A 19,150-nucleotide genomic window follows, 5' to 3' on the forward strand; every position below is an offset into this window, starting at 1 on the left:
AAGTCAGTTAAATCAAATGCCCATCTACCAACACATTTGCTTAGAAAGAGTGCTACAGAAGCTGCAGCCTACAGCAGAAAAATCAGTGGAGCGTGTGTTCAAAGGTTTACTGTCAAACACGTGCTAAAATAATATGCAGAATTGTGGTTGTATTTACTAGAGACAGACATGGACTTCTGCATGCATGCTAAATAACTCCATTGGCACAAAGGCAAGAACTACTGATCACACTGAATGAAGTCACTTGGTATTCCTTGTTCCAGGATAGAACAACATAGAAGCATAGAATCATAGAATCATTTAGGTTGGAAAACACCTTTAAGAGCATCAAGTCCAACCATAAGCTATAAACCTTGCTTTAAGTGCAAGCCCAATTACTTAAACCTTACAGTTTCCTCCAGAGAGGGAAAATACATTTCTTTCAAAGGCACAGGACAAATGCTTATGCAAAGCATGATATTCTGACAGCAAAACAAAGAAGGAAATCTAGGTGCCCTGATCTCCTGTATCTGACTCCCAAGATAACAAAATGGACAACCAGACAGCCAAAAATATCGACTGGGAGAGGCTTGCAGGCTGGTAGTTACCGAGTTGTACCTGGAGGCTGGGGACAAGTGGGGCACAGCATGCGTCTATCCTGGGATGTGTCCTGTTTAACTTCTTCACTAATGGCATGAGCAAAGTGAAGGAGAGCCATCATGACATTTGCAGATGGTGCTAAACTGGGGGGGCCAGTCGATATGTGCAAGAGCAGGGCTGCCATCCACAGGGACCAGAACAGGGAGGAGGAATGAGCTAAAAAGCATCCCATCAGATTCAGCAAAGACAAAAGCCCAGAGCGAGAGCAGGGATTATTCCCTCTGCTCAGCACTTGTCAGACCACAGCTGGGTCTTGCGTACAGTTTTGAGCCCCACAAGTCAGGACGGACATCAACAAAACAGAGCAAGTTCGGAGGGGGGACCACCAAGAGGGTGGGGCTGGAGCACTCGCCCTGCGAGGTGAGGCTGTTCAGCTTGGAGCAGAGACGTCTTTAGGGCACCTGAAAGCACCCTCGTGCCTACAGGGAGAGGATCAAGGGGCTGAGGCGAGGCTCTTCATGGAGGTGCCTAACAGAAGAACAACAGAGAGTGACATCAGCTGAAACTAGAGAGGTTTGGGATGGAGATAAGGAAAAGCTTTTTCCCCACAAGGACAGGAGGTGGTGGAGTGGGGGCCTGGAGAGGTTGTGTCACCTTGGAGGATTTCAAGCCTTGACTACCTAAAGCCCCGAGCAAGCTGGTCTGACCTCATGTATGACTCTGCTTTGAGCAGGAGGCTGAAGGAGAGACCTCCTGAGGTGCCTTCCAACCTGAATTATTCCTCAATTCTATGATTTCCCCTGGTTAGTGACTGCATCACTGTTTGTCCCTATTTTTACAGTGATTCTTAAGCTTTAACTAGTATATGATAGACTGTGGCATCTAATTTTTCACAGGGCTATCAAACTGTGGGTAATAGGATCTATCTTGTCTGTGAAATATTCATTTGAAATTATTTCTATGTGAGTTGTGGTCCATCTCCTAGAACCCGCTTACGAGCAGCACTGTGGCTGGTGAGCAGTGCCTTGCTGAGATTCACAGCAGTGCTGGCTGGCAAGTTGTTTCCCTGACTTGCTCCATAAGAAATGACTGTAATGATCAATCTTAATATGTAATTGTTTTCCCAATTTCAGATAACTCAGCCATGAGCTTCTTGGGTGCACTTGTAGGAATTCATGGGCATTCACATTCAGCCAATTGTTTGCATCTTCCTCTCATTTCGCCTGATGCTGTAGCAAGGTGCCTTTCATAAGTCCCAAAAGGGCTTAGAAGCTCCAGTCTCATTTCCTTAGAATTAATTTTTTTTTCTTTGTTTTTCCTTTTTTGCCATTTCACCTTTCAGCAGTTCTCCAAAATTTTCTATAATCAAGAAGTTCATTGTACAGTCACCCTGTGTCTCTCTTGCTCTCTCTAATGCATCTGTAAGCATTAGATTGTGTATATGATCTTCAGCAACTTCTCAGTCCTCAAGGTATCTAAGAAAAGATCTCAAGGATGAATTTTTCCTCTAGATGTTTGTTCACTTTCAGTCCATATCTTTGTAGTCATAAAAACTAATATTGATATTTGGGTAATATTTGGGTAATAGAGTGTTTATGACAGAACTGATGAATCTTTTCTTGTCTTTAAGACATGGAATTATGTGGGGGAGCTGGGGTGGGGGAGGATGGGTTTAGAGGATCACACATTAACCTCCATCTTAGTGTTTTCTATTACAAGTCATGGCTGAATAGGGGGCATGTGATAGGGATACTTGTAAAGAGTTACCTCCAGCTGTGCAAACATATTTAAGTCTACTCAGCTGGTCTGCAGGGTCTCCATTTTTGGAAATCTATAGATACACATTTTGTTGTTTATTTACACCCTTTATGAAAGCTTTTGTCAACTCATTTTTAACTTTGACAAGATATATTGTCTTGATTTAGACTGTACACATCTCTGGGGATCCACAGCAGGAGACAATAAATTAGCCAAGGGTTTTTTTGCTAAAAGGCTCTCAAAATTTGCGCTGATCACAGCAGCTTAGATACATAAAGATTGACCAAGAAGAAACGTTTTTTTAGGCCACTCCTAAAGGTAGTTAATTGCCTACTAATACCGAGCAAGAAAAACCGCTAGCTGGAAGGTTGAAATGACTTGAGCCGTTACTAGTAGGAAAAGAATAACTGTGATAACACAGTCTGTGTTATTGTGTGGTAACACGCTGTGGACCAGTATACATTATAGGTAATGCCATGTCCTTATTTAGCATCATGACAGGCTGCTGCTTCATAACCTTTAATGCATTTGTCTTGGCAACACCCTCTGACATAAGGCCACGATGATATCCCCGGTTTGCAGATAGCCTCAGGGACTATGGCCCAGATTGTCCAAACCACAGGTCTGGCACCTGAGGGTAGGTCCCACACACATTTTGAAGCCTGTACGCCCATGGTGGGATCACCTTGGAGAAGGGTCAAACACCGATCCATCATGCGCCCACTCCCCTTCCTCAGCGGGACGGGCAGAAAATGGGATGAGAAAACTCATGGGTCGAAGTGAAGATACTGAGATTGCAAAACCACCTCGACATGGGGAAAATCAATTTAATTTACTGTCAGTTAAATTAGATTTGGGCAGTGAGAAACAAAGACAAGCATTAAAACAGGTTTTCTAACCTTTTCAGCAAGAGGAAATTTTGGATTATGTTTGCTTTATCATATCCACAGTACTTCCGGATTGTTCAGTATCCTCCAGGAAGATATCTACTATTGACTGAAAAATATAAGGAGATTATGGTATTTATTCTCTTATAACACATATTTGCACTAAGCTGTAGCTTAAACTTAATAAGGAAAAGGATTGTTTTTCTTTAGTCATGCAGTGTGGAATAAATAGTGTGGAAATAGCCTTATACTAAGCTGTAGGAATAAACAGTCTTAACAGTACACTGTGTACAATAAAGCACCACAGTCTTAACAATCCAGCTCTTCAGTAAAACCAAAATGGTTGATCACGTGAAACTATCTGGTGATGGAAATAAAAAATGCCACTGGGCTGTGGCACACAGCCTGTGAGTCAATTGCTTAGAAAAAGAGACCTGGCAAACTAAGCCTAAGGCCAAGCCATGCATCTGGGTACCCCTTCCTGGACGGGCATCTCAGGAACAGGGTGCCTCAAAGTGAATGGGAGCTTGTACCCTGCAAACACTGCAGGACTCCAGAGAAAGGAACTGCTTAATGCCACATATGAGGCTCTTGCTGTTATTGTAAGGTAAGTAGTTGCAACTTAAATGTGGAACAGACACGTTCCTCATGAGCAATGAAGCTATTACGAAGCCGTGAATGTGACCACTTCTGTTATTACAGTTACTTTTCAATTATCAGTTCTGCATGCACTGTTTGGCTTTTTCAGCTCAAAACCCCCGCAGAAATCAGACATACCCTGTAAGGTGAGAGCACATCAACTTTCTGGCCCGTTCAGTCCCTGTGATGAGGACTGGGTGTTATTTGGGTTCCCCTGTCTCCCCACATTGGCTCTCTGAGCTCCTTTGTGGGTGTGCAGATGAGCTTATGTCATATAATCTAACATGCTTACATGGGGCCTGAGTGTTAAACGATGTGAAGACTTATAAAAAATTGCATAACTTAAAAGAGAGGGGGAAAATAGGTCTATTTTTTCCTGCTACAAATAGAAAAGTGTTTACAGTTCAAGAGCGAATTTAAAATAAAAATAATGGGTGACACTAAGCACAAATCATTGGTAGATTTGCTTTATTAGTCTACATTTTAAAGACACTGCTGCAGGAGGGATTTTGCATTGTAGTTCTCCCCAAATTGGGGAAAAAAGAAGAGGCCAATCAAAAGAAAATGCTGCAGTTGTTCCAGCTAGTGCATCTTTTGTTTTTAGCTGTGGGAAACCGTATACAATACAGAGAAGAACAGAAAGGAGAAAAGAAGCCTTTGAGATATACTTTAGAAAGATACTAATTTTGAAAACAAAGAACTCAAAACAAATTCAGGGAAAAAAGTGCAAAGAAATGTCATGACATATGTTGCATAATGCAATATGCTAAGAGCTATTATTCAATACATGAGTTTTAAAAAATTTAAATTGTTAAAATAATACTTATTTACACAAACTGAAAATATATCCACAGATATTTTGTAAACTTCAAAATCTTGCCTTTTCCTATAAATAATATCTCAATAACTATCTGTCTCTCTTTTTTTGTTGTTGTTTGTTTTTCCAAATTAGGCATGAAAGCATCACATTCAGGAATAAGGAAATTTGAATAGTATTATGGAAAAGAGCAAAACTGTTGATGTTTACAGAAGAAGTGGAGAAAACAGTAAAAATCTTTTCCATTAACTTCAGCAGGTTTTGGATTAGATTCACAGATCAAATTATTGCAATGGATTTAGAACAAAAGTGGGAGGACAGATAGAAACAGGTATTTCTAACCAACTTCTATAAAGAGAAAAGAACAAAAAAAATTGGAAACGACATACAGATTTAAGTTGAGAATAAGGATTAGATAATCATTGGTGAATTAATATCTCCTTCTTCAGAGAATATGAGTAAATTTTATTCATACAGTGAAGTCTGTGCTCGTGAGCCGTGCTGTGCTGCAAGTATAAAGCTTTAGCACAGAGCTTTGTAAGAAGCAAAAAGATTATAGGGTGTCATTGTGATTTATACAGGATTTATGATCTCAGGCCACTCATGACTGCATCACAAAAAAGACCTTCATCAAAAGCACAGTTCTGGCTGGGACTTCGTCCAAATATAAACTAAATAATCCTCTCTCCACAGCCTCATTCCCAGGCAATACTTTGAATTCCAAGGAGAGCTGAACAAGAAGTAGTTATATTTTTCACAAAATGGATTGCCTCCTGTCTCCTTTCCCAGAATTCCTAGCAGTTGATTGGTTTGACACACAACAAAAATTTCCACGTAAATTGATGTGTATCAACTTGTACTTGGGAGACAAGGTGGTCTCCTTGGTCCCTAGTGTGAATATTCTATCATAATCGTCATCTTACTAATCGTAACATCTTCTTGGTCTGTGCCAATGTTTCTCAGTATCCTGGGAATCTACAGCAAAAAGCCTTAAAAGTCCAAACTGCAGAGGTGCATTGTCAACACCTCAGCCCACTCAAGGCTAGAACACAGAGAAATGGGAAAGAGGTTTCAAAACCACTGCAGGAAAAGAAAAGATCACAGTGTCACAGAATCTCAAATAGAGATTGACAGCAGAGAAAAAGAAAGGATATATTTTGTATTGAGGTAATAAAACACAGAACACACAAGATAGGAGCAAATATTACTGCAGATAATATCTGAGGCAAAATTCATATCCTCAAGCTTTTGAAACACCTGGATCAACAGATACATCTTCCAACACATGAACCAGCAAAATGCTGGAGTTATAAGGTATTTATTTATACATATACTATTATTATATATATTATTCAGATGTGTGGCTTTTAAATGCTAAATTTCTAAACAGACAGCTGAATTCTAGGAACATGATGGGTTATTTTTTCCCCTTTGTGAGCACCAAAATGAGTTTTCAAAGGCTTGGCAACAGAGCTTGCCAAAAAAACACCACACCGTATACAGCTAAGAGAGCCTTCTGTACTCGCCCGAGTAGGATCAAACAATATTACACTAGTAAATATTTTCAAGTTGCTAGGATTGGGAACTAATGGTCTGAAACCTGGCATTAGCTTCTGATCTTATTTCATATCATTCACATTACATAGCTCTTGGCCATATTGTTTTTCTGATAACGCTAAGATGTGCTAACATGTGGCCTGCCACAGGTATTTGAAAGACATTTTTCAGCTTTCATCCAAAGAAAAGTTCCCCAGCCCAGGACATGACAGATGGTAACACGATTACCTCGCCCAGCATTTGGATGGCTGACAGGCAGGATGCCAGTCACGCAGCCCAGCAGAGACTGACGTGACATTTGTGAAGAGGTCCCTGCACCGGCACCACAGGGGGAAACAGGCAAGGCAGCTTTCCCTAATCTTGTGGATTTTACAGCTTGGAACAGGAATGAGCTCAGAAAGCAAAAACAGTTTTTGTAAGGCTCGTGCAAAACACTGTGTCTGATTCACATCATCAAGGGAGCTATTTCTCTGAAATATGGACTGACTGCAGCCAACATTGCCTCATTGCTCTCTGCTCCACGTGGACAGACAATTTCAACAGAAAGTCCTCAATGTGCTTTGTCATCTCTCTCCTCTAAGGCCATATCATGATAGTGATGAACAAATCAAACTAGGGGAAATAAGACATACACCCTCAAATCTGTAAGGCTCTTTTTAAAGGCTTAAGTACAATACCCAAACAGGTAGCTAATTCAAAGATGTGTGATGTCCTTCAGTAACTTTACCCTTGCAAATTACTAAGTCCTGATCTTACCTAAGGGTGCCATGGATCCTCCAGATCTCACAGTCACTATGCCATACTCGGAAAGAAAAGCTAGAGTGGCTTATATACAACTTACGCGTTCAGGGCAGATATTATTAGAAAAGGCTCTATGGCTTGTATTATTCTGGGGGTCAGACAAGCTGATCATAATGCTCATTTCTGGGCTCAGCTCCCCTGAATCAGAGCAAAAATCCACCCCTATGAGGTCCTTTAGATACAGGTTTAGAAGTTGTTGCAACACACACTTCATCAATTGTAGGTCACTGATTTTTTTTTTCTGGATATCCTCACAGTGGACATAAAAGAAAAACTTCTAGCCAACACTATCTTTCTGCCTTCTACCTGGAGTGGCCATGGTAAACCCCTGTATGAAGAAGATGAATGAATGAAATTATCATGAACCACAGCTCCATGCATCGGACATGGTGTTTGTACTGCCCACGCATTTTAGCTACCTTCTTAAAGACACGTTTCTCTTTTGGGGTAGTCACTCATACCTTAATTGTACTTAATGCAGACATGTTTTCTCAGGCAGAGAGGGAGGGAAGGAATGGGAGGATTTCTTTGTCACCTGAGCATTTAAAAAACACACGGAAGAGAAATGTCTAAAGGCCAAGTCAAAAAGAAAACAAATGCTGCAAGCTACTGTCCCACCAAATCTGTATCATCTTACTTTATGCTGCAAGTAGGAAAAGCAACTGACAAGTACAGTTTCAGAGATAAAGTGTGTTTACAAGAAAGACTACCAGTGTTTACCAGACAGTTGAAAATGTAATCTCATTAACAAACCCTGGAAACCCCCCCTGCAGGGTACGACTTACAGCCATAGCAATCAGCTTAGCTGTGAGAAGTTCTGGCTACTCAGGGTGCAGAAATATCAGGATGTAGAAACATCAGGATGTGGCAGCAGCCACGATGGTAGTTAATACAGTGGTGGAAAATGAGGAAAGAGTATGGCCAAATTCCAGAAGCCTGGGAGAGAAAGTATCTTCTAAAAACTGAGGCAAATCAGAGACATACAAGAAGAAATGCTTACCTGAATTGGTCATAAATTTAAAGAGATACTGATGGTCTTACACTGTGTCTAAGACACTACCACATAGCAAAAGTTCTGTTCTATTACCTGCCTGCCACGTATGGCATGTCTCTCCTCCTGAGGCAGATGTCACTGCAGTGACATTCCTGGCTCATGTTCACACAAGTTCCTGTAACGCAGTAGAGCGAGCAGGGGATGTGTTCACATTGATCTGTGATCTTTTGGGGGACAAGGCTGCTTAGGGATGATGCAGTGTCCCTGCCCCTTGTTCCGTGTAATCAGACTTCACATGGTACCTCTCACAATATGCATTACGATATGTTTATAGTGTCACCATATCACAGGCATGACATCTGTGTGGCAAACAAGTCATGTTTGCTACTGGTCTATGAAGATACCAAGAAGCAGAAGCACAATGGCTCATTCAGTGCAAAATGCAAGTTTTGTTGACTGATTTAACTGACTTTTCTTTCAGCTTTTTAAAGGAGAGCCACTTCTGAGTAACAGTGTACCCTCAGACTCATCACTGGGTGAATGACTGGATGGATGGACCGATGGATGGGTGGGTGGACACATGGATGGATAGGTGAATGGATAGAATGTTTTCTCCATCCCTAACAGCATTTTTCCAGCACACTTGAGTCCCGTAAAAGCATAATATATCATCTAAAGAGACTTCTGCCAAAATGCAGAGGGGAAGAAGAAAAACTGTGAGAGGCACTATTCTGTATTTTAGAAGAAGAGGATTGTTCTTTGGTGCCATTAACTAGTGCAGTTCCATTGATTTCTTTACATCAGCTGAAAATTGGGGTTTAAAAGTTTTAGTGAGAGATTAAAAAAAAAACCCAAAACACCACACAAAGAACTCTGTGTAAATACATGTCTGCATGTATACAGAGGCACACCATAAACAATTGATATGGCCAGAAAACAGTTGCCAGGCTTTCCAAGTTTACAGAAGCCAAATATTTGAGGACATAAAAGCCTCAAGTAATTTTTTTGTTTATGGATGGAGCAGTCACTGTGTCACTCTGGAAAATAATCTTCATTTTAATCTATATTCTGTATTTGAATTAAGACATTCATAACCCTTGAACTAGCTAATCTACGATCTACCTTGTTCCAGGTTTTTCACCTCCCAGGACCAAGAATTGAAATGTAGGTAACAGATGCATGTGAATAAGGACTTGACACTTCGATCACCTCCGTACAGGAAATTTTGGGTGGCCAAGATGATGTGTGGTCATGTTTTCTCTCTGGAAAGAAGTGGAAGTTGACTGAGCACCAAGACAAAAAGACAAGGGAGGTTGGGAGGAGCTCTGCAGGCTTGCAAGGAAGAAGCAGGGACATATTTGCACACCACACTATGAAGAAGCAAAATGCGAACGTCACACCTTGATGCCCATAACAGGCAAGGCTGCTTGGTTTAGACAAAGGTGCCAGCAGGGATGATAGAAACATGAAGGAACATCCTTAACTGCCAGCAAAGAAGGTGGCATATATCCTGACTTAGGGGACAGTCTGTCCCTGACAGGACTGGCTGTCTGCTGTAGGTCCATTCATCATGGTCAGCAGAGAACAGTGTTTGACTTGTCTCAGTGACATTTTGGCTCTGCTTGAAGTCAGTAGTCAAAATGCTACAAGACTCAAAAAGGTTAATACTCACCTTCAACCTATAAACCATCTATAAGTCATTTATAAAATACAACTCTTAAAAAATCCTCAACTTGTTGGACTGCCTTTAGTGTTTTGACTGCCATGTGTAAGTGACATTAATAAAAGTGCCCTGGAATCCAGCTGATGGAAGGAATATAAATATGTCATAGCGTTACTGCCAACAAAAGTAATGTAGTCTTTCCACCAGATCTGATTGTCCCGCTCCAAAATAAACAAAGCATAACCGCACTGTCATCATTTTTTTCCTGAAATGTTGAAATCACGACGAATCAGCAGTTTGGTTTCTGCAGAACACGCTTGGAATTCCAAATATTCATTAGTTTTAAATCAATAGTGTTTAGCATTTTGATCAATATTTCAAATAGTTTTGTTGAAATAATGGCTCTTTCTGCTGTATTCATCAGTATCAGCCATTTGGCTGCTTAAGGCTTATTTCTGCTGGTGCCTTTGCTTCAGTCGTGAATTTTCTGTAATTGCACCTGTGATGTCTTACTGTAATTTAGTTAACTACTGTCCTTTGGTATTTATAAATCTGTTCTTCCATTTATTTATCAGCCTTATGATCAGAAAAATAATGGATAAATATTCACTTACAACTAACAGAGTAGAAACAGAAAACCATTTGTAACCATACTTCTTAATAAATGGCTCTGTAAGGGGATAAAGCAGTACAGCAAGTAAAGTTTAAGGGTGAAATATGAGACAAGTCATAACATAAGCTGCATTGCACATCCTATCTATTTTACTGTAAAAATTTGATTATGTGCAGCCCCTGCACTAAAATAATGTCATTACAGCTTGCAAAGTCAGCCTCTGAGAAATTGAAGGCCTACTGAAATTTGTGCATTGCTAGTTAAGATTTGATAATTACATGATCACTACATATGTTTTGCACAAGATCTTTTTTTTCCTTCAGAGAATCAATGGCCATGTTTGGAAGATTAATAAAACATCCAGAAAAAATACAGTTCATGAAAATTTAGAAAGCAGTTTTTTTCTTCTACACAGATGCATTTTTCACTAATGGTAAAATTGGATATGTAATGTTCTTGCTTTTTACAAGAAAAACACTGAAAAAATCCATCTTACAGCTTAACCTCAAGAAATCATGATAATGAAAATTGCTCACAGTCACCATTGCCAGAACTGGATAGAGAGCTGATGGCAGTAGGCCAATGCCATACCTTCCTGGAGCAGAGTTCGAGTGGGAAGGGGCATCTTACCAGTAAGTTTTACAGATATTTCTGACAACAAGACTGGGGAGCTTTGGGAATCCCAAGTCTGAGTACACAGCCTGAGAGCAGACAGCAAAGAACTTCCCAGAACAAAAAGTTCCGTATTATTAAGCAACTTAAAATTAAGTCTTATAAAGGAAACTACAGTGTAAATTTAATAACTGGTAGAGCTGCTAGCTGCACAATAATCCTAGTGGAGTCCTAACAGAGAGCAGAAGTCCACAAAGGCCCTGAACAAATAGACAGAAACACAAATACACAACATCCAAACCTGTTATCTTTTAATCAAAAAGAGAGAAGAGAAAATAAGACATCATGCAGAAGTGTATTTTTTCTGAGATTATTTACAAATATGAAAGGAGTCATTTATTATTGCCTTTCTCTTTTTCAGTAGTAAAAGGTGTACATTTCCCACTTGAATTTCCTCTTGAGATTCAGCAAGTCATTGTCAAATATTCTCTGTGGATGCGATTCAGATTTTTTCACAGCTACGATCCATGCTCAGCCTGAAATAATATATTCTGCTAAATCATATGGACTTAAGCTTAACAACCACTACCATAGCTTCATGTCTGTAGGGGAAAGGCTTTCGATTCACACTTAGTTGCTACAATGGCAAGCCCTGAAAAGCAGTGAAAACTTCATGCCCTGTTCATCCCACCTGATGAATCATAGACACCGTATGAGCATGTAGGTCGTCACTGTGTCCCATGACACAGGGATTATGGGCTGGGAGAGAAACTGGACAGAGGGACAGACCCTGAACCTAAACAGGCCAAGCAATTTGCAGAAAAGATTGCACCAATGAAGACAGAGTGAGGCTTAGACATTGAGGGAACTGTCTAACCTCTTTTCCCAAATCCTAAAGATTAAGGTGGAATACATGAATCAGTTCAATTAAAAGTGATATACCATCAAACAGGCATGTGACTAGAAGCAGGCAATATTTTCAGCCAAAAACTTTTAGAAAAGTGCTTTGTGAAGTCTGACCTTTTAGTTCATTGAGGAGAAAGGCCAAAAATGTCAAAAGAAAGAAAGTAAAATCAATCTGAACATTTATAGATTTTTTCAGTTTTCCAAGTCATACCACTGTTTTATTTTAACAATATCCTTCTAATTTTTTTTCCCCCTGTATTTTCATTTAGTCAGTTCAAAGATTTTTTGCCCCAGTAGATTTGGTCAAATATTTGGAAGTTTACATCCCAAAGTTTCCACCCTTTGCCCACATGACAGGAATATAACTTTTCCCCAGGAGATTTCAGGAATCAAGTATTACAGCCTCAGTCTCTGACTTTTTGTGGAGAAGTTTCTGCTGATATTTTTTCTTGAGGCTTGTGAAAGGCCACCAGAGGATCTGTTCGCCTTGGGCTTTGGGAAAACAAGACTTTTCTGTCTGAAGCATGCTCACATGGTTCTATTCACAAGGATTGCTGCATTTCACTGCGAGTCTTGTCTGGTGGTGAGCTCCCCACAGGGATGACTATGACAATAGATTATACCAAATGGAGACTAGATACTGAGGTCTGCACATTCCTCTCCAGTCTTCATAACCAGATTCCATGCCTGTGTGACTCATCTGCACATACTGCTTTAATCAATGCATTCTTTCTATACGCCCATTTGAAGACATAATACATCCCTACTTCTTGGAAGTAAAGTCTGGTCTCACAGGTGTGTTCCTATATCAGTTTGCCAGACAGAAGTTGGTTTGCCACCCACACTCCACTTTTTATGGACCTCACACATAGTTCTGCTTGAAAAACTGGCTGCAGAAAAATGTGCCTTTCTCAACACCCTCCAGGAGATCCTGTGAGCATACCTAGTTCAATAAATGGCAGGAATGTCATGAATGACAATGATTTATTGCTGCTTTTTACTTACATTACTCTTGCAAAGTTGCACACAGCTGAAACAGAACATATAAACTCTGATGTTTTCTCCCACAGTCAAGATAATTTTTCTCCTCATTTCTCATCAGTGATACCTTCACAGGGTGTGTAAAGGCAAAGGGTACTCCAGCTGCCAATGAGATCACCATTTGCTTTGCAAAACTTGTGTTGCTAGCAGCAGGAGGCAGACAAATCTTGGGTGAGTCTTAAGAGAGAGTTTTGGGAGCTGACAAAAAACCAACAAAAAATAATCATTTTTTTTACTTGTAAAAGAGTACACTTCCTATGATGCCAGGAAAATAATGCAGTAAAGTGGGAAAGGTAAAACATGCATCTCTTATGACTCTTAAATTTGGTACCTAAGGAATGCTGGGAAGTAAATAATCTTTGTCCTGCTACATGCATTTGTCTACACATTAAACATTTGGAAGAAAGTTTCACAAAAAATATTGAGCCCTTCTGGTAATGCCTTTGCATCAGTTTTCACATTAGATGTCCTGCCCCTTTCTACGGTAAGAACTTTAATGTGCTATTTTAAAATGAGTGAGGTAAACTATGTCATATAATGGTTAAAGTGGAATAAAGGAAGAAGTTTCACAAATCAATCCTTACCGAGGAACACAGAAAAGATATGCTTAATATCTGCTTCTCATAGTGCAGTCAACAGGGACAGAGTCTGGCAAGGTGAGTCTAGATCTTCATATCTTCCTCACCTACCTTAGGACACTGGAGTACGTTGAAGATCTGACCCAGTTCCAGTGAAATGAATGAACATACTTCAGCAGCTTCAACAGACTTTGGATCAGGTCTTATGCGAATTTTTCTGTTCTTGTGCAACTTTATGAATCAGTGGCATATTCAAAAGAAAATGGAGGTAAAGAGAATTAACTGCCTTCTGATCTGGGTAACATATGTTCTGTGAGACTCCCACAGCCAGTCCAGGAAGACCAGCAATGGGTTGGTCACGCTGCAACATCACTAGCGCATGAAGAGTGGGTTTAGTGCAAAAGGCATGCAGGTGTTTCATGCCACCTGCTCTGCATTCTGTTGTAAGCTGCTGTGGTTAACAGACCTGGTCGTGAGCATTTGGCATTCAGGCATATAACTAAACTGTGTTACTGTGGAGATGAGCATTGTGCATGGCCAGAAGCATAAATCCAAATGTAGATGCTATTGGCACATAAAGAAACAGCCTTCATTTAGCAGATAAAGCTGGGCAACAGAAAGGCGAAAAGTTCATCTTTCATGTTTCTCTGGAGTAGACCCAGCATAGGAATCCAAAAATTGTTGTCCTGCTAAAATGAAAATAAAAAGGGGGATGGGGGACCTTAGGCATAAAGAAAATTGAAAAGTTTGCCTAAAGCTATCATTCACTGCTTATGTTTGCCAAGAATCCATTATTATGTAAGGTATTGATAAATGTCCCTATCTTTCCCTTCATTTTAGGAAAGATAGCCCAGCTAAGCACACTGTGTGGTTAAAAAAATGGGAGTTTTATTATATACTTCCACCTAAACAACAACATGGAACAAGAAAAGAAGCTTAACACACAAAAAAACCCCAAACTACACAATGAAAGGAGGTTACTCTGAAAATGTTATTTGCAAGCAAATCATTCTTTCACCCTGCTCCTGCCACAGCTTATGGGAAAATATTTTCTCTGAATATTTTTAAGGGTGAGGTCACACCTTTTTGGTTTCTGCATGGAAAGACAAAATAGGAAGGTAAGCTGTATGCAAGGAAAAAAATGTTGACGTATGGAATATCTTCCTGACTCCTCTGAGGACATGAGGAGTCTGGCATCCACAGTGAAATTCACTCACCCTCAAGACATTGTTCATGTGAATGAAATAAAGCAATTTCTCATTTATAATAAAAAATATCCAAAAGATCTTTAGTTCAAAGGGTTACCCTGCAAAAGTAGTTAAACTCTGTCAAAACTTGTACCTATTTATTAGAGAAAAGAACTGAGGTACAGGAAATGGTTGTTGGAGGTATCCCATGGGTGCATGTGTACTACTGCCTTTCCTGAGAGTTCTTGGATGTACAAGTTAATTGGTAGAAAAGTGATGATTTTTAAGAGAAAATTTTTGTTTTATCAAGCTACTAATTTCCATCATATGTATTTGCTTTTGCTCTTTCACTGTGATCCAATACTCCTCTTACTTGCTGGGGACCAAAAAAAAAAAAAAGAAAAAGAAAAAACATATTTAGATCTTCTCTGCATTTTTGTTGTTACTGTTTGTTACTGCTTTTTTGCGTTGCTGGTTTTAAAATGACTTTTTTCTTTTTTAGAAGAAAAATTACACTTTTCTGACAGCTTTAATCATAATGTGTCTATCTCAGATCAATCATCTTTTGCAATGGCACTTGTTCTGGTAGTGAAAAAGGACAAATAAAACCATCCCAACAGGGCAGCTAAGAATTTCCCCGATGTGAGAGTATGACTGAACAAGGCGCACACCCAGAAGATGTTGTGAGGGACTGGAAGAGTTAATGTCTGTCAATGTCTCAAACATTGTAGCAATCAAGGTGCGGTCTGCATAACAAAGAGGGCCATTAGCAAGAAGTTGGCTGGCCTGGACACAGGGGGTGTGCCGGGGGGTGTGCAGTCCTGGGTTCTGGCAGAACCAGCCTGGGAACCCACCACATATGGCCAGAGGCCACACAAAGCTTATCTGAGGCGGCGGCTTGTAGCTCCCTAGCAAGTCCCTAAGACTACCACCCCGATAAATCGCACATACCATATCTGTTGAGAACTGTCGTCAAGAGACGTGACTATGGACGGAGATTTAGACTATAAAAGACACCACTGCAAAGAGCCACGGTGCGCGCCCGTCACCGGAGGATTGCCGCGCTCGTCGCCGACATCGCGGGATCCAAGGGTGGTGACTATCTCTTTTCTTTTCCCCTCTTTCTTTTTTTTTCCTTCTTCCTCTCTTTTCTCTCTTCTTGTGAACGTTTTGCTGCAACCCACGCTGCCCACCGTTATGCCTTCCGCAGTTCGGATTGTTCGAATAAAGCGTTCAAAGTGATCGTTTGGTGTCGTTTCACCTTAATTTAGCCCGGGGGGATGCCAGAACCTCTACGGCCCTCTGGTCTGTCCGGTCCGGGTCGTAACAGATGTGGATGCCTGAAATAGCTGTAACTCAAAATGGAGTCTCAATTATCTTCCAGCCTCATGAAACATTAGAAAGTCTTATGGACTTAATTGTGCCTATAACCTCCCTTTTCTTTGCAAAAAGCAAAAACCTGGCCAGATAGAAGAAAGGACGTCCTGAGACATAAAACTCCAAAAGAAAATGAGGCCTCTTATCTCAGTAGCCCAGGAGAACAAGCAGCTTGCCCTGGTAAAGAGGGCGAATGACAGAGGGCAAAGGTAACACAGGACAGTTTTGTTACTATTTTTTTCCTTTAGAGCCATTTTTGCAACACCAGTAAGATGAATGTTTAGACCTGTGCGTATCACATGAACGGGCAATGGTTTATGGCATATCACATTTATATAACCCTTTTAATCCTGATGGATTGCAGGGTATTTATTTCAGCTCCAGACTTGATTCTAGCGGCTCCTTGCATCGAGGAATGAAGCCTGGCAGCTTGAAACTCCTCATCTGGTTCAGAGCACAGCAGCCTCTCTGCCCAGCAACACAAGTCATGATACATACATCAACCCAGTCATCTGCTCTCTCTCTCTGCCACTTCTACATAGGACACAGAGGCCAGGTCAAGGTTTTGTTAGCAATATTCAGAGCCCTTTGAAATATTACCCATAGCTACTCTAAGAGATCACTTCTCCCTCCACAACCATGGCCTCCCAAAAGAGCATAATTTTCTGCTACTGTAAAAATGTCAATCAGAAGAAGGATGTAGTGTTGAAGAGGGGGAAGACGAAAATGAGATGTTAGAATTTTTTGCCTTAAGTGTTAAAAACAGTTATTTATCACAGAGGACTCTGATCTGAGCATGAACATTCAATCTGCTTCTCCAAAAGGACAGAATATATGTGTGGGGAGGGTGAGAGGATTCGCACCATCTCCTCCCGCTGGAGAAGAGCATCCCATTTCCTGGGGTAGGACACCTCAGCTTCACAGGACAGAAACAAAGGCACAAGATAAAGACAGGCACTTTATCAAAATTCATAGGCTGGAAACACAGCCATGGAATAATGAAAGACCATATGTTATTGCTCTTGAATGAACAATCTTTAATGTCTCATGGGATGACTGAGTACAATGAAAGTCATGGACACACTTGAAGTCAGACTACCTTTTCATTCAGTGTTTTTGCAATGGGTCTAGGCCAATTTCTAGAGCTCAGAACTGCTGCTGTCATACAAATAAATAATAATTTTGAACACAGTTTGGAAGATTTCAATACTTCCAGTAGGTCATACTGGATAAGTTTTTTTTTTTAACCAATGGTAAAACTTTTTTACAAATGGTTTTGACATTTAAGGCAGAGGACATGAAGAGAGCAAACTGTATTCTGTCCCTTTCTACCTAAGTAAACAGCAGATAGGCTCCTACCACTACCCCCAGGAGCAGCTGAATTGCTATTGAAATGAATCAGAGAAATAAGAGTCTGTGTAATTTAACAAATTATTAAGCAGGATGCTACATTTTGTGGCAGACAGCCAAAATAGCAAGGCTATAACAGCTTGTATCCTACCATAATCTTTAAAACGTGTCAAGGTAATTACCATTGCAATGGCTACTATGACTAACACAAACCACAGTCTCATTGTGCTTGGAGCATTACAAATACACATGATGAGAGACCTGAATTTTTTATGAAGTTTACCATCCTGTCAGATCCCTTTTCTCTTGTATTTTTTTAAAAGATTAAATTGTATCGGGCATAAACTGGCTAAATAAACTTTTCTGTGGGTATGAGAAAGACCCAGTGTTGTTATTGTTTGTTATGGTACATTGCTAGGCATTTGGGAGAACTGCCCAGCTCACATGACAGTGATCTCTTTCTCAGAGAGGTTGACTTGTAATTACTGTGTTCAACATTGCAGTGTCCCCTTTTGTGTTTTCCTACCACTGAAGCTGATTTCTGCCATGATATTTATGCATATTTGACAGCAGACAGAAATAAGATGCAACTAAAGAATCATTTTTTATTATTATTATTTCTATTACTACTAACACTGGTTCTGCTGCTATTATTGTTATTGACCAGATGCATCAAACAGAAACCAGCCAGCCTAGCACCAGGACCAGGTGAGAGAGCTGCTCTTACTTGCAGTACTGGTACAAATACTTCACAGAAATGCACCTTGTTGGGACAGGTGAGATGAAGACTGAAGAGGAAAAGAGATTATTTTGAAGTAAGACTTTTCCAGACTGATAGGCTTATCTGCAACAGTGTCTGATGCTGTGGTCATGGTCTTCAAGAACTTGATCTGCTTGTCCATTTAGCCATTGCACAAATTGTGCTTGCCTGCTTCTGTGGTGGTCATGAATTTGCACTTGTTTGTCTGTTGGAAAGAGAATGCTTGGGGCAGCAGAATTTTCATGGTTTAGAGACTGATCTAAAATCCACTGAAATGAAAAATGTGTCCCTCCTGACTTCAACAAGCAAGGAATCTAACACTTAAACTCTATTTTGTAGTTGCTATAAGGCTCCAAAAAGCACAGCTATCTGCTTGTATGTTCACCTTTTGAAGCAGATTTTTTTCCAGCTGTAATTTTTATTTAATTATTTTATCTATGCTTTTGTAGTTTTGCAGGTAGAACAGTCTGCTCCAGTTGGCAGAGATGATACTTCTCTTGTGCACACAGGAAAACAAGTCATTTGAAAGAATGGGAAGCATTAAAATCCTGAGACGACTCCCTATCTCAATACATGTATAACTCCAGTAACTCATTAACCATACCTGCCTTTTGCCAATATTGTGTTTGCAGCTGAACATGTTGTGTTGGTACTATACATACAGACATAATGACGTTTAAGGTCACTCCATAGGCAAATAATCTTAGCAAATTTCTCTGCCGTTGACAAAGCTACGATAGAATTCATTTCATTATGAGGTGGAGTACAGTGTTTGTTGACTGCATTATGTCTAACAGTAAGAAGTTTCTTAAATACACCGTGTTTGACAGGGCTCATCTGTACTACAGGGCAAAGTAAAGTTTAAGATTTTCTAGTTCCCCTGTTCTACTAAACCCACTTCAGTGTCTTGTTGCAGTGTTTGTTCATCTTCATAGCACTTCTCCTCAAAAATAACAGCAATACACCATCTCCGTTGTTACAGTCCAAGATGAGATTGTTTTGAGTTACAAACAACAGAGACAGAGGTGGAT

Source organism: Gymnogyps californianus, chromosome Z, assembly GCF_018139145.2.
Source record: "Gymnogyps californianus isolate 813 chromosome Z, ASM1813914v2, whole genome shotgun sequence".
NCBI lineage: Eukaryota > Metazoa > Chordata > Aves > Accipitriformes > Cathartidae > Gymnogyps > Gymnogyps californianus.